The sequence below is a fragment of the Nipponia nippon genome, unplaced genomic scaffold (genome assembly GCF_047370975.1).
Source record: "Nipponia nippon isolate SJK-2023a ecotype South Korea unplaced genomic scaffold, ASM4737097v1 scaffold_2, whole genome shotgun sequence".
Taxonomy (NCBI): domain Eukaryota; kingdom Metazoa; phylum Chordata; class Aves; order Pelecaniformes; family Threskiornithidae; genus Nipponia; species Nipponia nippon.
Genome location: NW_028262336.1, coordinates 7,318,637 through 7,340,841, shown reverse-complemented (window position 1 = coordinate 7,340,841; position 22,205 = coordinate 7,318,637). Strand labels below are relative to the sequence as shown.

The 22,205-nt window shown below is 41.7% G+C and overlaps 1 long non-coding RNA gene across 1 annotated transcript; it reads left to right on the top strand.

Moving 5' to 3' along the window:
- Nucleotides 1-677: 677 nt before the first annotated feature.
- LOC148055627 (uncharacterized) lies at nt 678-21,640 on the top strand. Its single transcript, XR_015705198.1, has 5 exons — nt 678-856; nt 2,635-2,704; nt 19,823-19,942; nt 21,368-21,434; nt 21,534-21,640. It is a non-coding gene; the product is annotated as an uncharacterized LOC148055627 (long non-coding RNA).
- The last annotated feature ends 565 nt before the right edge of the window (nt 21,641-22,205 follow it).

Here is a 22,205-nt window from a genome sequence, read left to right as displayed (position 1 = left end):
GAATGCCAATAACTAATAATCCAGGAAGATTCTGTGGCTCCTCTTTGGAGAAACATTTTGAGAGCTTCTTCTCTTTGGAGGAGCCACTGAAGACACATATTCACAGCCCAAATCTCCTAGTTTGGGACAATATCAATTAACATCTTGAGTGATGCAAGTGAGAATGAGCAAGAAGGGAGTAGCTTCTCATTTGCTTTGTGCACCGTTCAATTGAACTGGCTAGCTGAAAGAACTCAGATGTATCTGAGAACCTCTTTCATTTTACTTGTTCTTTTTCAGGACAAGGGTGAATTGTGGAGGAAATGGAACCATCTGTCAAATCATGACATCTGATAGAAAATCCTGCCTTTCTCTTGGTTTACTACCTGGGTAAAAAGTTTATTTATATGAGATGCTGGATTGCTTTGTGAACTACTTCAGCAGACCAAGCCAAGCTGGTCTTCCAGCACCATGAGTTTATGTCCTTACTGTGGCTTCCTGCCAGCATCCTCTCCATTGAACTGTATTTACATTAGCACTGTAAAACATTACTTCATTCAAGTGTCTGAAGTGAAGCACTCACTCACTCCATGCACTTAGTTCTTGATTGTTGCCAGCTGGTGAGAAGTTAGCTGATTGCCTTTCCCAGCTGGGCCCCGCCATCCTGCGTATAATGAGAATTAAAGCCACTGATTCACTAGGGCTGCTCAGGTTCCAGTGTTGGTTTTAGTTGTCTGTAGCTGATATAAATGCAGAATCTTAGACAATTAATTCCTTTAACCAAGAATGAAAGAGAAATCCTTCATTTGAAAGATAAATGCCTTCAGCAGGCATTGCCTTGGGCATCAGATCTTGGCATCCTTGAGTCTATATACTGGTAAGTGATCTGGATGATGGTTCACTGCATTTCAGTCTGTTTTTTCTTCTGTAACTTTCAAAGCTCTTTACAAAATGGATGTATTTTCATTTTATGGAAGGCAGAAATGGAGGGAGAAAGGGGCAGATTGTATTGTCTAACCTGGTATAGATCCTCTTGTGAAGCTTCTCTAGTCTGCTGAATCAATGGGATGGTCCCAAGGTCTCTCACTGACAGAACTACGACAACTTCTATAGGAATGAAAGATAAAGGAGGTTTGACTCTCTTCAGTGTGCTCTGATGCTCAGGCTGTATTACTTCTGAATAAGAACTTCAGAATGGAGTCAAAGGTATATGTTCTTCTCTGTGTTCTAAAAGGGCTTGCTGAAGGGCAGGCTTTGCTCTGTTTATTTCAAGAGAAGGTTTGAATAAGGATTTTTGCATTCTTGAATTTCACTGAATACATTTAAATTACTATTATTACCAATTGTTGCCCTGTGTCACACCATATTCCCAAAAGGCACAGGGACTTTGCTAGCTCACGAGAACCAGAAAGCAAAACCATCTGGTCTTATGACCAAAAATAGATGAATGATAACAGCTGATGAATGGAATATGTATTTTAACTCATATTTAAGAACAAAGTACATCACCCTACCTGGAAGCTAAAAAGAAAAAAAAAGAAAAAACAAAACAAACCACGCTTCATGCTCTTAACACTAAGAAATATGTAAAAGCTAATTTAAGGAGAATAATTGTGAAATAGTTTGGAAATGAAATTTCTCATAGACGTGTCCCTGTTTTGGAACACTTAATTATCTCAGTGTTAACATGCAGACTGGTGTATGGCAAACCTTTTCCCACAGTAATCAATTTCTGGTTTAAAACACTGCATTTCAATTTTTGGCTTAGCGGCCCTTGCTTTGAAAAGGGCAATAGCACTTATCACAAAACACCAGGGCATCGGGGCTATGTGAAGTGCCTGAAGATGCTTGGATACAAGGTTTGAAGGAGGTTATAAGTACTGCTATCTCTCTTAGTATTCTTGTTGCAATTTTATTCTTTCCTTGTTCTTGATTTGCTCAGATTTTATCTTCAGTCTGTAGAAACCACAAGCAGAGAATAAGGAAGTGTTTCCATGACTTTGTGGAAGGCAAGCAAAGGAGGTGTGTTGGGGGGGCTGTAAGGATGGTCAGCAGTGAAATGACTGGCACTCCCTTCTTCCCTAGGGGCAAAAAAACCCCAAACAAACAAAAAGAAGTTTCTCCATTACTGTTGTGGTACCTACCAGTGGAACAGTGATATTCATCAGGGCCTCTGTACACCACCTCTGGGGTTTGGGCGGAGGGGAACCCGATTTATCAAGATAAGTTAATGGAAACTTGTCATTTTAAATTTGCTATATGGTTCTTTGCATCTTCATGGGGAGAAACCTGGAGTCTTTCCAGCAGGTACCTCACCGGAGGTGAAGCCAGCCTCTCTCTACTGGGCATACTGGCAGCTGCTGCTCTCCCTCCTATTCAGTTTCCAAGTACTGTGAGCCTGATTGAGGGTGACTCTACCTCACTGATGCAGGTCTCTCTGAATCCTGAAGATACCAAATCTGACTCTCTCCTACACCCTGGCAGAAAATATATCCTGCCTTCCACATTACCTGATACAGGCCTGGGGGACCATGCTGGCACTCGAGGGATTCTCTTGGAGAAAGTGCAGGTGACACCAGTGGAGGTGCATTTACATTTGCCTGGGAACTTGGCCTTATTTCTAATGAAGAATATATTGATTTCTTTTGTCTACAGGGTCATGGCTGGTCAGCAATGAGGGAACATTAAAGAGTCTGGAAGTCCATTTTTGGATCTGTCAAAGCATGTGAGCACTTCTGTTTGTTTATTCTCCCCTCCCTTCTCTTTGGTGTAGATTAGAGGTAAAAGTCTCCAGAGAGTGGATTCCTTATTAAGATTCCCGATACCTCCTGGTATGTAGAGGTTGGGATTACCACATGAAGGGCATCCTGCTATTTTTAGCCTCTGTTCCAGTCCCTTTGAAGGGACCCTGGAACACTTTACAAATGTGCAGATTTATGAGTGCTGTGCAGCCTGCCAGAGCCTTTCTGACATACTCCTGTAAACTAATTATGGGAAACTGCCCCAGGCTCCTGTCATTAAAAATACATTCTTAGCATTTCATGAACAAAGCTTTGTTTCCTCCTTCTGTTTGTATAGGATATGATCTGTTTCCTGACAGATGTTTATCCTAAAACATCAAGTGATTGTTTCTGAGGAAAGTAAGTGAATAAAAGCATAGTGTGTCACCTAGGATGAGTCACAATGTGAATCCTGAACTCCCAGTGTGATCTGAACTTCTCCAGTGCCCAAGGAAACTGCTTTTTAAGACTTCTAGTTTGTTTAAATTCATTGAAGTGCTCGGTCTCTAATTACAAGTTCTGTAGTTTGTCATCAAGCCTTCCTTTTCAACACTGTCTTAGCATGGCTTTTGACCAGAAGCCATTACCCACCCACTGGGTATTTGGGCACCTGAACGAAATGAGTTGATCCATCCAACTGCTTGCTCCTTGCTGGCTCTTAGATGCTACAACACAGGGTGCCAGGAAAGGCAGACAGATATAGAATAAACAAGAATGGCTGTTGGCAGGAGTGGAGCTCTGGCTCATGTAGGCAGATAAACACAACGTGTTTTGGCTGACTGAATGGCATGTGTGATCCCAGGCCCCTGGAGAGCAGGGCTGGCTGCGTGCGCATGGGCTGTGTGTGCCTGAAGCTGACTCAGAGGTTATGAACACAGATGTAGATGTTCTCAACGTGCACATCATAAGCAATGCCCTTGGAAACACTTGTTCCCTGGCTAGGCAAGAAGCACGGGGACTAGGTGGAATGGGGAGACCAAATTCAAGTCATAGTCTTACAATCCATCCCTATGGAGTGAGACTGAGGTACCTTCTGGATCAGACAGGTGGTGAGGTTGTCACCATTTCCCTGATTATCTTGGGCCATCTGGGCTGCCAGAACTGTGTATGCTTCAGACTGCCTAACCTGTTAATTACTGTATTACTCCAACGTCAGTGAAGAGCCTGACATATGTCATCATTAACCTGAGCTGTAACTTACGCTTGTATTTGGTCAGTGAGCAGGGTGCATGTAGGAACTTCAGCTTGTTGCTGCTGTTGCGTGTGGATGGTACCAACTGGGGTCCTAAATCCTGTTAGGACCTGAACTCCTATGCGTGTTTTAGATGTAATGTGTATGTGCACAGTGCTTACACAGATCTTGATTTTAAAGGATCTTTAAAATCCCAGGGTGGTGTTCTTCCCAAGGCTTTCAGTCTGTGTGTAGGTCAAACACCAGATGATCTGCTACAACACAAGGCTTTGAACTGATTCTACAGCCATCTTCCTGCTGTAAGGTTTTGAGCTGCCAAGTAGAATGCACTGGGAAAAATAATATGCAGAAGGATGTCCATATTTTCCATCTGTAGATGCTTAAGACCAAAGATTCCAGAAGAATAGACGTATCTATTTTGTGGTAGTAGTATTATTACTTAAGTTCTGATTTAAATTCCCCCAACCTCCTTCTGCCCCCCTCCCCCCCCCCTTTTTTTTTTAAATATCTTACAAGGGATCTAGATTAGCAATGGAGGCTGGGCCACAACAGGATGCTTACCATGCAGTCTTCTGCTGCAAAGATTTCCACACCCCACACCCCCCTCCCGCCCCGCAAATGATAGGTCTGAAATTCTCCCACAGAGTGATATCAAAGCAGGAAGAGAAACTGAAGAACACTTTCCTCCCCCTGCCACACACGCACAGAAGAGGAAACATTGAGAAGGAGTCTTCTGTGGGGTGAAGATTTGAGGGGGGCAGAAGGCCTCTTCCAAATGCTTCTGGAGATGGGAGGAGCTGCAGAGAGGAGTCAGTGAGGAAAAGGGGATTGAGAGATAAGGTGAAGGGACATTCAGGAAAGTGCTGGTACGTGTCTAGACAAATGGAGGTGGATTTAGAGAAGAATCACAGGGCTCTCTTGCCTGTATCTCATCCCATGAAGTGGTGTGCAGTAGCAAAGAGCCCCTCGCTAACATGGATGGTGGTTATCTGATTTCCATTAGCTGAAGCTCTGGCTCTTGACCTGATAGTTTTCTACTCACTCTTGGCATTAGTGTAACTGATTAAAGAAACAGGGAAGCAGAGAATCAGGCTGTGAGCCCATGGGAGTACTGGAGAAGCAGCACAGCGTAGTCCCTAGTTTGAAATGGGTGAGGCAGTAATTGAGGTGTACAGGGAGGGGAGTGATGTGGTCAGGTAAAGAACTGGTGGAATTAGCTGTCCATTTGTGCATGTGGCTATTCTGGCTATTTTTCCTTTTCTCAGCAGCATAGTTTGGATCCGAGCCTAGTCCAGACAATCCTAGCTTTCCCCTTCCTTATTTCCCATACTAAAGGTTGAATAAAATCAAATGATAAACAAACTGTGGGCTCAAACTTTCCTTTAGGACTTAGAAGAAAAACACTCTCTCCTCTCTTCCCCCCCTTCCTCGCACTTTTCCAGCTTGTTCTGTGAGAGATTCTCAGGCTTTGTTCCTGAAAGCTGGTGCTGATAGATGGCCCCAGGGAGGGACGCAGTGACCTCCCACAGCAGAATGGGGTAGAGCTGGGTGCACCCCTATGATTTTTCTGGAAGGGGAAAATGAGGGAGAGGAGTAGGCTCCTTCTGCAGCTGGGGTCCACCACTGTGTGAGACAGTGCCAAACAAAAAAATCAGTTCAGAGCCTAGAAAAAAAAAAGGAGATTTTAATGGGCTTTGGATTGGCTGATAAACATGCCACAGGGGCTCCATTCTGCAAGAAACTTTTCTGATTCACCCTACCCTCCAAACCCATCACCTGCAAATAAACATAAGCCAAACCAGGCTTATACTAGATGAGGCTGAAGAGCTGCACAAGGAGCATCCTCTGTGGACTTCAAAGATGGCATGACAGAAGAAATTTTTTTTTGTTTTTGATACAAAATTGTGTGATACAACAGTACTGCCTCCTGTTCCAGGGCCAGCACAGCAGATACTGGATTGAAGGGCTTCTCCACCATGCTCCTTTGCACAGGATGGATGTTTTTGGTTTTTTTGTCTTTTTTGCTATACTCTTGCTTCACAGGGTGTGTGTGTGTGTCTGATATCATCATGCTGCTTCTTCGTCAGCATCAGACAAAAGCACTTTAGTGCCACTAAAGCTTATGAGCCACGGGATCCTTCATTCCAGCTTTTCCAGTGATAGGGCACTGACTGCTTTGCAGAGATAGGGGAAGAGCTGTCTTATTAATGACTTCTTTGTGAAAACACAAGTTGATAAAACAGTCAACGCTGCAGTCTCTTCCATCTACTTCCACTCCAGAAGAAACTAAAGGTAGAAACAATATACTTGGTCTCACCTAATCAATCTCTGGCAGTATGGAGTAACTCCTGCTAATCTACTGCTGATATTTAATTTGTTGTATTTCTTACAGTACAAATGCTCTCCCTTCTTTGTAAGCCTACTCTGCACCCTAACAGGTGTCTCTCTTGGATGTACTGCACTGTCAATAAGATGCAGATGAACATGAAAGAGTCACTGTTGGAGCCACAAGAGTGATAAGAGGCTTAGAAAACGTGAACTGTGGGTAAAGGCTGAGAGAATCAGTTTTCTTTAGTCTAGGAAGGAGAACATGGCAGGAGCGGAGGTGGGAAATATGATAGTCCTCAGACATTTCTCAGGGTGTTACAGGTAGGACGATGATCAATTCTACAGGTCAAGATGAGGTAAGGCAAGAAGAAACTGGCCGAGGTTCAGCAAAGACAACTTGTGTTATATCTTTAAGAAGGGAAGAAAAATCCCCAAAACTCTCTCTAGCTGCAATGACAGTTGACCAATGGTTGTTTAGGGACTTGTAGAATTATTGCTCTTAGGAGGTTCATGAGAAGGCTGGATAGGTGAAACTGGAGAAACGGGATCCCAAAATTGCACTGCATTTCCACAGTGACTTTTGTGTATCGCCACCAATACAAATTCTGTGTTTAGTCTTGACTAGTTTCAGCTGCTTGCAATCAGCTGTCTTTTCATCTTCTCCCATTTCCTCCCCACCCCTCACTGCTTTTAGGTGTTTTCCTGTATCATCCTCTTGAGCCATTTCGTATTGCCAGATCAAAACACTGGGTGGTTGTAGACCCAAATGGTCCTGTTTCTATAACTGTACTACATCAAATTTGAACATGTTTTTTTCTGTAGAGGAACAAAGCTCAGCATTTAGCTCTGGTTTTGTATGGCATCTAGCATAGCAAGATTCTTTTCTGTCACTGGAACCTGAAAGGATGCTACAGGAGAAATAGTACATATAATAATAGTTACTCTCACTTTTCTACAAATAACTCAGTTCTATCTGTGGCTGCAGTTAAGCATTAAAGCAAGACTGGAATGTTTTTGGTGTACTGAGCTGGATGAAATATTACCTCTAATCTATGGCAGGATGACTGCAATGTGGAAGGTACAGTGTGTTTCAGTTGAAGGGGCCATGGCTGATTATCTGATGGTGCACGAGGAACACATTTGATGTTTTGTAAGTATTCACCAGAGAGCAGTAGGTCAGCAGTAGGATCTCATACTTCGGCAGAATACGCTCTGCTACGTACTAATTTTTGCATCTTTGAGCTACTGTAACTAGTCTGTTTTGAAAGGAATCCTCTGAAGACACATGTTAGAACCAGACCTCGTGTCAGCTAACCTATGTTAGGTGCCCAGTGAGGCAGGACCAGGGCTCTAAGACTGTGTGAGATCAGCCCCTGACCCTGAATGAAACAGATTGGAGGCAAAAGGAGTGGAAGTGAGGGTTATGTCATGTGTTCTGCTTAATTACTCAGTGTCTTTGAGCAAGCCACAATCATCCTGTGCTTGACTTTCCAGCAGCATTACTGTCCCTAATGAGGAAGAAAAGGCTGAGTCCCTTCTCTGTCTGTATAGGAGCACCCGGTGCTCCTGCGTTAACATCCAGATTTACAGCCATCATCATGTAGCACAGCAGAAAATGCAGCCCAGGTTTCCTGTGGCAGCCCTCAGGAACCTCCTCGCTCCCTGCCTGCGGCCAGGCAGCCAGCCCACGGCCCCCTGCCAGCCCCCAGCTCCTGGGCCCGGGGCTGCGACCCTCCCAGCGTCCCAGGCGCTGACCGGCCTGGGGCTGCAGCTCTTGTGGGAGCGCTGTCGCCTGGCAGGCACTGGGACTGTCCCTTCAGGGGAGCGAGGTCTGGCTGGGGAGGGGGGCATGCTGAGCTCTTGAAACACCTCTGTGTCTAAAAGCCAATAGCATCAAGCTGAGGCAATTCAGAAGTTGGGTTTTCCTGAAGGTTGAATTGTGACATTTTAAAGGGCACCGAGACTCTCGGCCAGTGCATGCTCCAGTGGTGCGTCCAGCCTGTTACAACCATGTTGTGCCATCCCTGGGAGGCTGTGGGCAAACCCAGCAGCTCAGCTCTGCTCCTGGCTCTGCCGGCCACCACACAGCCCTCCCTGCTGTAAGGGGCAGCAGGGAAGGACCTCCAGGCACAACCTGGACTTTATCCCCAGGTTAGGATAAAGTTAGTATAAGCCTTCATCTCACTTAACTTCTGTCAGAGCTAGTGGCAGAAGATGCAAAGAAGATGAGGGTAAACATCAGGCCCCCTACCTCAATGTATGTAGGCATTGTTTGGAGGTACTGGAGAGCTGGGAGCAGTGACCTACACAGAAATTTCCACGGGGGAGTATCTGGCACCCGGTGATGGCTGCTACACTTGCCTTGAACTGCCTCTGCCTGAGTTGTACCATTTTGTAAGAACAATGGTCAAGGTTTGGTGGAGTGTTTGGTTTTTGAGGCTGATCTGTAGAAAATGTAGAAAACGTGCCTTCTGGTAATTAAGCCTTTTTTAAAGCATTTCAGTCTGAACGTGCGGCCTCTTTGCTCTCTCTGTTTTCCAGAGTCCCCTAGAGGTATAAGCTCTTCTATGGTGCTTCCTCCTCCACTTGCAGTTTCCCTCCCCACCATTGAGCTGCCATGCAAGTATGTGGTTTTTCAGGCTTTTTAGTCAGTGAGGCAGTACGAAGAAACTGGGATTTAAATTAGGATATTGATGGCATTTTCCCCTGCTGTGTTTCAGACCATGCTGGCTCAAGCCATCTTGCATCTATCCAAAGTTATTGCAGACAAGGCAAGCTTTGATCTTTCCAAAAGTGCAGAAGTGTACGTCTGCCATAATGTGATGTCTCTTCTATTATTGCTGAGCCTGGAACACAATAACATCTTATAGAGGGCTTTGGAGTTTAGACTACAGCCCTTTTATTTATTTTGCTGGAGCACTGTCCCATAAGGAAAATCCTAGGCTGGGTTTAAAGAGCCAGACAATGGAGCAGCTGTCACATTTAGATGTTGCTTTTGAAACAATACCCTAATGCTACATCACTTTGCTCTGCTGGGTTCTGCTTCTACTTGTCAGTGGCAGAAATCACAAGATCAGAATTAGTGAAAGGGCTTTAGTGATGTTTGGTGCAAAGCATGTTGAAAATGAAAACACCGACTCAACTCTGCTGAAAAAGCAGCTCTCTGGTTCCTAGGTTTCTTCTTGACCAGTGGATAGAGGCATTACCTCACACTCAGTATGGGGTCGGGCAATGGATTGCATGTCTCAGACTTTTGCAAGAAAAAAGTAATGTTACACTTAGAGTAAATATTAATAGTGCCAAATGTATGTCAAAAATTTAGACCATCTGTTACCACTGAATGGGGCTCGAGTCTCCCAGCATTTATAGAAAAGAAAAAGAGAAGTGTCTAGTCTTACTGTCTGTGAAAATAACCTTAAAACCTTTTCAAAGTCTGCAGATAGCCCAAAATAACAGCTGACAAATGTATGACTTGCTGTATTTATACTTGATGGATTTTCAATGATAAAATGAAGAAAGAGCAGTATTTTTTACAAATGTATTTTGTTGAAAAAGTTTTTGAAAAACAATTCTTAGTGAAGAATTTTGATACTGTTCCGCTTGTTCTATTTGCCTAGTTCCTCCTTCTTCCTCCTGCTCCTGGTTTTTAAAAATACAAAACCAGTAGATATGAACAGGTAAAAGCAGCTGCATATTGCAGAGGGGTTTTGGACAAATAACCTTTTCATTTATTAAAAAAAAAAAATATGGAAACCATGACTGAAATTGGCAAATGAAAAAAACTGAAAAAAACATTGAAAAGCAAATACTTGAAATTTATTCTCTGAAGTGAGATTTCAATTCTCATTAGCTTGATTAGAGCAGTTCAGATAACAGTTTTATTGATGTTTTCCCTGTGATATCATGCACCTCTTATGGATTGCTTAACATCTTAGGCATCTTAAAGGACTTACATGGCACTTAAGCATCTCTGTTCAACTCCAGATCTCACTTGCTCTCTTAAAATCAGTGACTTTCACAATGCAATTTTGTGCAAGGATTTTGAAAACTGGAGTTGTGTGTGTATAGATCTGTATATGTCTATCCAAGATAGATACTAAGATACTAGAGCAAAGGGGATTCTGCATTATTTATTAATTTCCTGATGAATCCATTGATGACGTTAGTACTTCTTGATACTTGTGAACTACTTGAGATCTCTCTGTCACATCAGATCCCTGCAAAACCTGGGAATCTTATCATGAAAATTAGGGCTAGTTTGACATGGATTACATGCGTTTTTGTTAGTAATTACAGGAACAGTGCATTTGGTGAGCTGGCATTTGACGTGCATACAAATATGGCAGGTCAAGCAGGGTAATGGGAAGTACTGGGAGCAGCTCTTTCAGCCAAGTTTGCTTTTTAAAGGACCAAGTCACCAATAACAGACCAGACTAAAAGTCTAAGTCTAAACCAGAACAGCCAAGACTGCATGTGATAAGCCACCTAATTGCTTAAATCTTTCTTACTGATTACCGCTCTTGGTTTAAGCCCTGTGTTATGAGTGTGTATGAAGTTTCTGAGCTCTTGCTCTGAATATGGACCCACAGCCCTGCTTATGTGCAGCTGCTAAGATCCATTTAAAATTAACTTTGTGCACAGGGATATATTCTATTGGAGAAACTGAGAAATATCAGGCGATGACAGAACTGAAAACATAACGCACATGTTCAGGGACAAAGCAAAGGCTGAGGATCCAACTGGAGGGCTGAAATGACTAACTTCTGAATGATTAACTGTGTGGCCTTTGAAGAGCCCGTACCGCATGCAGGAGCCTCATATCTTCAAGATTTTTGTGAGATATCAAAAGCATAGGTCTATGTGGTCTTTTTATAGAATAATTCAAAGCCTGGAAACCTTACCTCGGGGGTAGAGATATAAGAGGCTTAATCTATTCATTTTAGCAAAGAGAAGGTAAGAGGTGGCCTGGTCAGAGCCCACAAGACTTTAGTGTGGTAGAAGGCTTCTGGGAACAAAGAACTCATTTATGCAGCAGAGAGAGGCATAACAAACCCTGTGTCTGGAAGCTGCAACATGGTTTATACAGATGGGAACTGAGGTGCAAAATCATGGGCTTGAGGCAGGAACCACTGGCAGAAATTCTATGCCTTGTGTTACACTGCGGATCAGACTAGGTCATCACAACCAGCACTCTTGGCTTTGAAATCTGTGTGCCTATGATTAACGTGATTCCCACATTATATGCACACATCAGCATTACATTTAGTCACTGAAGAAAAGAGAGAATGCATCCAATTAGCTCTGGGCTTTCTGCCTAAAAAGGGAAAATGAAGTGAGATTTTGTTTAAGGACAACCCCGATAACTCTGAAAAACACCATGGGATTATTAGCATTTGGGCAGAGTGGACAGGATTTCAAGGTCCAGCACAAAAGACTCCACAGAAAGAACTCTGTTCAGTGAGCTTGCACAGAAGGAAGGCCTAGGCCTACCCTACTCGGGCTTAGTTACGGTCCTAGAAAGCATAGGACATGCTTAGATAACCAAAACAGAGGTAGGGAGGGCTGTATTACTTTAGAAACGGATGGTACTAGAATCCTTTATTTTGGTAGGATCTTGCATAAATAGAACGGAGAATATCCTCTTCTCTGAGGATGGTCTTGTTAAAAGGGGTGGTAGGGATGACAGCGATGGGAGGGAAGCATCCTCTCCAGAGCAGGCTGGGTTTAAATGTTTTGGTTTGCTGGAAAACCCCTAAGTTTTTGTAAGAACTTGGAAAGAGTCACTTTCAAGTGTTCCTGACTCACATTACAGGAAAAAATGCATCAAAATGCAATTTTCAAAGCTAAAATTATGATTTTTCGAATGCAAAATGACTTGTCTTTAAGAGGTAAGCAAGATACCATTTTTTTAAAACTGCACTCTCAACATCTCATTAAAGTACTTGAAGGGTATCAAAATGAAATGTTTTGGTGATTTAGATGATAGAAAATATTTTATTAGTAATTATGGGGCATGAATAGTGTTTGGGCCTTTGACAGTTTATTCAGATTGGAAATACTTTCAAGTTGTTCATGGGACAAGAAAACCACTTCCTATACAGTCTTAATTCCTGCTGCCATGGGATGCTAAAGCATCTGTAGTTGTCGCCCGTGTGTGTAGGTGAGTCCTTTCAATACAGCTGCTTTGTTTTGCTTTTCTGTTCTTTCCAGCAGAGTAGTGAGTTATCCCAACCCAACGCTTACATTTCTTGACCATTTTCTGTCATCTGCCAAGGCAGTGGCAGATGCTCTGCTCAGTGGAAGCAGAGCGCTAAGGCATGGATAATTGGACTCACTCATTTAGGAGTTCAGGTTGTTGTTGACTTCTCTTTCTCTTCTTTCTTGCATCTAAACTGAGTGACAAAATGGGCTGTTTCTGACCGTCATTTTAAAAGATCGCAGTTGTCTTTGTCAAGTTGTGTGACTTGGTCTTGGGTTTTCTCATTCTGTTCTCCAGCCACCTTGAGGAGGAAGTATCATGTGGAGTCATGGCTTTTGATCTCACCTAGGTTGGTAGGTCTGCACTATGCAAATCTGGAATAACTGTTTTAAAGAGCCCTTTTGTTTTCATCTTGTTGCTATTGGCAGGGAAAAAAGTGTTCAAAAGCAAGAGAATTTGTTCCCAACTGATTTGAAAACTGAATGGCTCCCTGTTTTGGGTTTGTTTTTTTTTTTTTTTTTTTTGCTTTTCTAAAAGTCCTTTACATGGGACTGGTTTTTGAGGGCTTCTCATCATGTGTATAGTTTGCTTTCTGTCTAGCCACAGCAGTTTACCTCATTTACAAGAGAGTCTTTCAGCACCTGACCCTATACTCAGGGCAAGTTCTGCAACCTTTAATTGTTTAATTAGCTGGTGCTAGCTTAAAAATATTTAAGTGTTCTTTAAGGTAAATAGGCTATTTCAGGAAGCATCCCCACCAAATATTTTCATTCCAGATTAACCTCCTTTTTCTTTGCTACTTTACCCAGCAGAAGGAAGCAATGGCTGTGATCTTTGAGGGTGACCAGCCCACCTTCGAATACTTGCAAGTAGTCCTCATCTTCCCAACTCATGACATAAAAGCTTCTACCTGAACCCTCTTGTACTGAGGCTGTTTGTTCCTGATGTGCTTTCTGCTGGGGAGGGCGGTGTGTGGTGGTGGTAAAAAGAAAAAAGGCCTTGTATCTTTTCATTGCTTCTTAGTTTGTTTAGTGGTGAGTGGGCAATCCTTTCATCTGAAGCCTTGCGTGTTCTCTTTTTCTGCATAAAACTGTGGAGTCAAATAAAATCCTAACATGGGTATGAAAGTACTTTGCATATAGTAACAAACAGCACACAGAACGAAGGTTGCTTGTTCTGACTTCCTCTGTCAAAAAGAAAAGGATGATGAGTAAAAGTGAAAGGCAGTGCTTCTAAAGCTGATTAAAAGGTATCCTTTTAAATGTCAGTTAACTGGGGAAGGTGGCACTGACAAAATTTGAGGTTTTGTTTTGTGTGTTAGCAGATTTTGGTACAATAAGCAGAAAACTGAGCTACTGAGAGATTTTTCTTCTGTTAGTGACATCCAGCTACCCCTGCTGCAGGAAGATGAGTTAGCACTTGTTTGTCTTCTTCATCAGGTTGTCAGCTGGTCTCTCCCAGTTTATTTCTGGTAGAATTTCCAAAATTTTTAATACCTGAACACTGGCAGCTACAAAATTAAGAATAAACTGCCTTTACCCTTATCTGTTCTGTGAGGGATAAACAAGAGCAAACAAAGTACCCCAATAGCACTTTCACAGAGCCACTTTTTGGACTGTAGCCTGCTTTTAAAGTCAGCATTGCACTTGGCTCAAATGATGAGATACTGACATTAATGCTGCTCAGGCAGAGCCAGTGTTAATATTTTCAATTCCTTAGAAAAAAGGAAAGAATGTAAACTAATTCTACTTCTGTTATGATGAAGCTCCTTCATAACATCTAAGCAAAATCAAAGCTGTCTGAGGACTTAGCCAAAGTATAATTTTTCTGCTGTTTATTTGGGGCAGGTAGGGGGAGGGAATGATTTTTAAAACGCTTACTGAGAGTCAGCTTCCTTTCCTCATCCCCATTTGAAAGTTTCCAAAAAAGGAGGATAAAGAAATCAAGTTGACTCCCATGGTCAACAGCAGACAATGCCAATGAATACATGTACTGTCGGTTAGTGAAATTCATTATCCCTGTGTGCCAAAACGGAGACAATGGAGACAAAAGCCACAGCCTTTCAACTCCAGATATATCACTGGGCTAAACTCGCCTGACATGACTAAGAAAATGACTGATCTAAAGAAATTACTATGCAAGAAAAAAACCCTCCTTGTCTACCACCAACCTCTTGTCCTCTCCCGTATTTGGCACTGGCTAGCTAGTCAGTCTACAGGGCACTTAACTGTATGCTATTATTTAGCTACAGAAAAGACATAATTTCTGCAGCAGCTGAGCACTTATGAACATTAATGCTTTAATTCTGGTAACCCCACTGTAAAGTACTGATGGGTTAGTTCTATCCATTTTACAGATGAAGAAAAGGGGCAATTACTAGTGGCACCTTTAGTTCAGTGTTAATTTGGTCTGTCTTGAGTCCTACCTGTGTCTATATCATAGACTGACGGATTTTCATTCTAGCAGGCTCATCTGCCACATGCCTGAGCTGATCGAACTCCTCCATTCTGTGTTGCTAAAGCAGTACCCCGTGCAGCTCACACCTTAGTTCACAGTGTGGTCACCCTCTATTCTAGCTTCCAACCATAGCCAGCTAGTGGCTCTCAAACATTAGGGATGTTGTACTTCATCTGAAGAAGGGTCCTTTTGTAAAAATCTGGAAATGAAGACTGCTGACTGGGAAGTGAGCACCAGACTGTCTGAGAACTAGACTAGCCAATGAATTTTGTTTTATCAGCCTGTTGGGATAAAACAGGATAAACCAGTATCATTCCATCACCACGGCTTATCGTCTAGAGTCCCTCTGTAGCGTACTAATCTTATGACAACTCCTTTCCAAATACTCCAAGAAAAAATACTGGCCCTGGTTGGTGGTAAATAACATCAGTGAGTTAAAGCAATGTTAGGCAATTCAATGCTTTGCATTCTATAGAAGTTAATAAATATTTCTTGCAGTTCTCTCTTTACTTTTTGGATGACAGTGTCTTCCTGGAGGGTGGATAAGAATATCAAGTCTGGGAAGATAAAGTGGTAGGAGAGAAAGAAAGTGAAAAAGATTATGAACTAGAACCAATGGGATATACAGAGATTGCACGCTTCTTGTCAAAGTATGCTGGCTGAACAATTCCATATTGTGACCCAAGGTTTTGTCTGGTACCAGCTTAGCTGTAGTCCAGCCAGGTCAATCACTGAAGCAAGGTGGACTTAAAGATAAGGAATTTATGCTATTCAGTTTCCCAGTGCTGGGAAAAACCTGGTGCTGCTGCAGCTGAGGAAACAGTATAATAAACAGATATGTTAAACAGAGATGGAAACCAAAAGAGAGCTATGTACTTGTGAATAAGTGAGGCATTAAGAAGATATTTCTATTGGAAGAAACATACTGGTAGTTTTCACTATTCCTCTCCCCAGTTAAACAGGACCTCTGGAAGTAAAGAAGTTGTATTAAAAAAATGCCTTTATCTGTGTTCCTAACTCCTTCAACAGGATCTAACTAGGTCCAAAGATTCACCAAACCTGGCTCTGCAGAGAGACAAAACCAGTAAAGATGTGAGGAAATAATTTCATTTTAGTAGTTTTTAAGCTGTTGCCTTTCATATTCACTGTAGTCTACTCAATTTCTCTGTTCCAGTGGGAAAGGGAGATCTCATTTCCCCGCCCTGAACATCACAGTCTAATCCGTTCTTGTTATTTAACTTCTCTCTCAGTTCAACAGCCAATTGCATATTCACCAAATTCTCATTTAAACATCTTTCTTAGACTCTGGGCATTTTTTGCTGCCAGTCTCAAGAATCCATCTACTTGGCTTTGCTACAGACTTGTGTCAGCTTAGAGAAGTTGCACTTGGCCAGACTGTAGTGCCCTTGCCCAGGGTAAACAGTGCCTTGCTACACAAACAGGGCTGCTGGTGTAAGCGGTACTGCTCAGCAGAGGAGGCAGTAAAAGCTGTTGACTTGATAGAAAAATCCTTTGTGTGATAAGAAACTTCTCCATCTGGATGATGAAAATCTGTCCCTTCCTTCCCTTGCTGAGCATGTTGAGCCCTACAGATGAAAACCTGTCTATACGTGCTAAACACATCTGAGTATTTATAGGCATTTCTGTGGTACCCTGAGTCAACAGTGTTGTGAAAGAACCTGTCAGGAGGTAGAGAAATTATCTCTGAGAAACTGGAGATATTTTTTAATAGCCGGAGGGAATGACAAAACCAAAATTTTGCCAGGGAACAATTTTTTAAAACATTTGGTCTGATGATTTGCTAGGTCCTAGACATATTTGTTGAAATCTGTCTTCTGTGCGTTAGAAATAACTGCACTGTACTTAGGTGAACATTTATAGAAAAGCCAAGCCCTGCTCCTAGAGCTTGTCTCTGCTTTTCTTTTTTTAGAGCTTGGTATTTATATCATCTAACCATAGGATAGTTTTGGTTGCAAAACTGTGGCTGACCAAAGTCCTGAGGGCCTGCCACAAGAAAGATGACTTCTCCACTGGTTAAAAACCATCAAAACCAACTTTTCCACTGGATGTGCTGGGAAGCATTCTACCAAATAAAGCAACTTTTCTAAAGAGAGGGCAGCTTTGTGGCATAATTCTGCTGACTACACTGAACTTCTGCCTCGGAAGGATTCTGACCCTTACCTCTTCCCTTTGCTATTATAAAGTCTTCTGCTTTTTAGTGGATAATTGAATCTTGATGAGTTTCTTCTGAGTGATCTTACTCAGAGATAAGACTGCAACAGGATTTTCTACATGTCAGTGAATTGCAAAAAATACATCACTAAAGTATTTTCGATACAAGCAAAGAAGAGAAACCAATCATTATATACTCTCTGCTGTTTGAAAAGCCTGTTAAAGTTAATGTAAAAGGCAGGGACTATAGCTCCCATTTCAGAACATCAGAAATGCGAGATCCTCAAGTTCTTTCTGACAAGCTCTACCACTTCGGTAGCCAAAATTAGCACCATTTAAGGTAAAAGGCCATTGCCAGTTTTGTATGTGTTTTATAAACAGAAATTTTCTAAAATTGGAATTTTACCATCGTACCCATCCAGCCACTGAGGTTTAGTTACAAAGGAACACTGGTATGAGCCATCCCATGTCTGAACTAATGGAACAAAACCGGTGAGGTTTTGTGACACCAAACTAAAACTACCTTTCATAGCAGAGATAAGAACAAACTGAAACCTTTTACCCGAGTCCCAAACTGCGGTGGTTTGGATGAATAGGGGCCAGGCTACCCACAGAAGGTGGAATGCAGCCATCCAGGTCAGAGTCTGGTCCTAACAGTAGAGGCGATTTCTTGTAGTGTCTGAAAAAAGAACTGGAGCATCTCTCATGGCCCGAAGGCTGGCTTTCTGCTCGGAGGAACCCTCAGTGTTGACATGATACCAAGCTGCAACCATTACCTCTGCAGAACAAGCTCTCTCCTTTGCCAGTCACAGCAGGGCACTGTAGCTGGCTGGGTTTGGAAGCAATAGCCTCATCTGTAATTAGTGGCTACAAATACAAAATACTCTTGTAATATTCTCCCCTTGCATTAATTCTCTTGCTGCAGAGACAAGGATAAGTGACCTTCAGGTTTCATTTGGATTTATTCATCTCATGATCACCTGTGGCTGCAGAATGATGCTTGGCACATCTCACCTGGCCACTTGATGACATCACTGTTTACTCAAGTTGTCCTATGTTTTTCATCTCCATGTTCCAGATTAGTTTGCTTGGCCTCCGTTACTCTTCCATTAAAAATGATGTTTCTCTTCAGGGTTTAGATAACCTTTCCCAGCCCACCATGCTTCAGCTCTCTCTGCTAATCCTTCAGCTACCTGGAACATCCTTTCCCCCCCCCCCCCCGCCCCAGTATACAGTTATTTTAAAGCTGAAATGTGAAAATGTCTCTGTGAAGAAGGTGTATATATAAGAAAAAAAAGGTTGGGTGGGTCACCCAAGCTGTCGTTTAATTTAGGGTCTTCTAGCCAACTGATCCATCTACCATACTTGAGGAAGTGAACAAATGACTAAAAGCCCATGTGTTCTTGCAGAAATCAAACTGTCATGAGATATTCTTAGAAAAAAGTGATGAGGGAGGACAACCCTTATTTTTATATTTGGTTAGGTAGCTTGCCAGTAGATGTTCATAAGATTAATGGGCTCTGATTAGATCTTGTTAGTAGCTTATTCTTAAGGCTGGGACAAACAATGTGGTATCCCTATTACAGGATTTAATTAAATAAAATGCTCAGTCTGGCTCTGTAAAAATGATTAAACTTGCATTTATGGTGTTTATGCAAGATAGAGTTTTTGACTGTCCTTTGTCCAAGGCACCTTGCAATGCTTTATGTCAGCTGCCTCTCTCTAGCAGTAACGCTCTGTCATTTTCTAATTCAATCTGTGCAACTGTTCATGGTGGAATTAAATCTCAGCAAAAGACATGTAGAAGGTTGCAGGGGGCTGTGTCTTAATGATCTATTTTTCTCATCTCATAGCTCATGCTGATTTGCATTCTGCTTAAATAAAGCAATATGGTTCTTACTACTGAGAGCACAGGACTGCAAATAGCATGCTAGTCCATGGCTCTGCTGTTGTTTTGTGCAGTACCAGCTGGTTTTTATTGAGGAAACTGTACTATGTAGTTGAATAATTTTGGTCTCTACAGGCCTTATTGTTCTGTTTTGGATGGGGTGAATAAGAGAGTACTAAATCCTTTGAAGAGTTAGGAAATGACAGTAACTGGTAGAGTATGTACTGCACAGCTGATGAAGAACCAGATGATCTCTCTCTTTTTTTTGTTTTGTTTTGTTAATGAAAGCACAGATCTATGATGGGTTTACTGAGAAAAAAAAAAAAGGAACTTTCTTCTGTTTTCCTTCTTCTAGTTTCAAAACGATTAGAACATAATACTGCTCTTCCAGAGATCTGCCAGCTGCTCAGAACTGTGCCACTAGATTGCTGCTGAAATTGCTCACCTTGTTTGCATTATCTCAGCGTGCATCAGTTTCCTCCTCTGTAAAATATCTTGATCTCTTGAAAAGACTTTCTCTTCTCTTTGTAAGTTGCTTTGAGCTCTAAGGGTGAAAAAATGAAGGTCACACTGTAAGTACTCAACAGACTGGTTACTGGGCTACAGCGATGCTTCAGTTATGACACTAATGCTGATAGGTGTCAAATAAAGCATACATTTTCTTGCTCTTGCACACATGTTTCTCTGTGCTCTACACTGGGGCCCCTCAATTTTTCCTCTGTTAGGTGATTAATTTGACACTGAAAAAAGGTCTTTTGCACATGCTAATGGAAAGTTTGGTTGGTGCACTCAGTGAAATTTGTTGCTATGTTGCTATTTACCCTTAGGTAGAGCATGCAGGTTGCAGATGGTGCTGAGCATATTTCATGACATCTTTTGACAGCAGCCATGGGTTGAATGGACTTTGGGCTGCACCTCCCTACATGGAGAGCCTTTCTGTGAGTCAGGTAAGCAAGAGAGAATCAACCTGGGCAGAGGTATGAAATGTCTCCTCCTTCTCTGCCAAGCTGTTTTTTTGGGAGCACAGGACAGCTGTCTTGAATATCTCAAAGCAACAAATTGTATGAGATTAGAGTGCAGCTCTAGGCTTCATCACCCAGTTTTCTAGTGTGATTGTGCCAAAGCAGAAGGTTTGGTTTGCTTGAAAGGAACATCCTTGTGGAATGGGGACGCTTCTTTGAAATGAATGTGGCTGGATGGGGAAGAGTGGGGAGGACTGAGTGCAGAATTTATCCTGTTGCACATTTCACATGATGAAATTTCCCTTGCTAAAGCAAACCAAGCCAAAAGAAAAAAAAAAAAAAAGGAACAGAGAGAACTGAGGGTTTTTGTGGTAGAGCTGTGCTTCATGTGCTGTTCTGCATTATGAAATGAATCCAACCGTATCCAGCAGACTTTAATTAACTTTTTATTAGGAGGAAAAAATTAGCTCTACAATATGGAAGACTATTTAAAAAATGAAGGATCTTGGCTATTTTTAATCCCAAATGCACAAAAGAACCAGGCTACAATACATTCCAGTGGCTTGAAATATTTCAATTGGAATAAAAAGTGAAGATAGTTTTGAGTCATGCAAGAAGACATCGCCACATCCTTAGGTTTCATTGCCTTTATTTGCACTGAAATAAACTGAAATAATTTTATTTTGAAATCATGAAGAAATTACAGCACCAAGGATGAGACCTTCACTGTGGATTTCGGCCTTGGGTGAAATATTAGAGCTAAATTGCTAACCTCTTTAAAAAATCTTTGGCTGAATGAAACAAATCTGTGAAGGAGAATGCTGATTTTGGGCTTAATATCAGCAGCACATCTGTCCATGTCAGAAATTATAGAAATACAGCGGGGAGCGTGGACTTGGAGGCCCTCATCATCTTCTTCCCTGTGCTGAAAAAAATGGCTAAGTTACTTGTGTGCTGTGGTTAATCTTCTAACCTACCCTCCGTCACTTTAATTTCCTCAGACAAATTCTCTCTGGTATAATGTTTTCTTAATATGAAGTAAAAGGAGGTTGGTTTTTGGTTTGGGGTTTCTTTTTTTTTTTCAGCTGAGTTAGTAGGCTATCTTTCCTAACCCTGTTTTTCAGTTTTACCTAGTAAACTTTTGAACCCAATGGAAGTCTCAAAGAGAATTATTTTCACACAAGTTTTGTGCAGCTGAGAAGAGAAAAAAGGTCCAAAGTAATGCCTTTATGAAGGAGAGACAGAGAGCAAGCAATCTCTATCTGTTTCATCAGCAACGCTCTCTCTTATGCAGGAGTGTGCACAGAAGACCTTTCATAGAGTGGAAATTAGCTTTACTGAAGTGGGGGGGAAGCAGGGGAAAAAAGGAGTCTTACAAAATCATTATACCAAGTAATTATTTTTTTACAGTTTTTCAACAAAGCGAATCAAACCATTTTTGAAAAATACTAAAACCTTCCTCTGCCCCCAAGAAAAGGTAGAGTATAGCATTTACCTAGTCCTTGTCTCGAGAATTATGTGCTTCTGTCTCAGAATTGACAGACTAAATTTTGTTCAAACTTGGCTTTTTTTCTAGATGTATGGAAAGAACAAGGAATAAATCAGATGAGAAACATTTGAAGGGATCTTTGAAGGTGTAAATTGGACCCAACTTTTTTCAGCTCTCAGGGAGGTATGGCAAATAATTTGATATCCAGGATCCAGAGAACAAAAATATATAAACCAGTGCAAGCATGTCTTCTCTCAAATTCAATTATTCCTGAAGCTGAAGTATATTATATGATAGCAAATCTGTCTTTTGTTGAAGTCTGCTACTCCTATATATTGTTTATTAAGAAATAACAGATTCTGAGAGCCATCTTAAATTTTTCTCAATGAAGCCTAGAGGAAGACTGTGGGAAGAATTACTTAAAGAAGCTAAGCATTTGGCCCAACATTCATAATTTGTCACCGTATCATAATTTTTAAGGATTGTTGTCCAGAATGAATCATAAATTTATGAAGCGGAGAACTGAATCCAAAAGCTTTTCTATTCTATGGAACAACCATATTGCCAACGGGCATATTTTAAATCCCTCCCCATTAGCAACTTCATTGCCTCTAAAACCCAAACATTCAGTCCTTCTTCCCCACCAAAAAAGTAAACAAACATTTTGGGTCAGTGTTAGAACACTTGTTGCATAAATAAATCACTCCTACATATTCTGTCTTGATCCTCCATGATCTAGTGTAGATATAAGCATCTAAT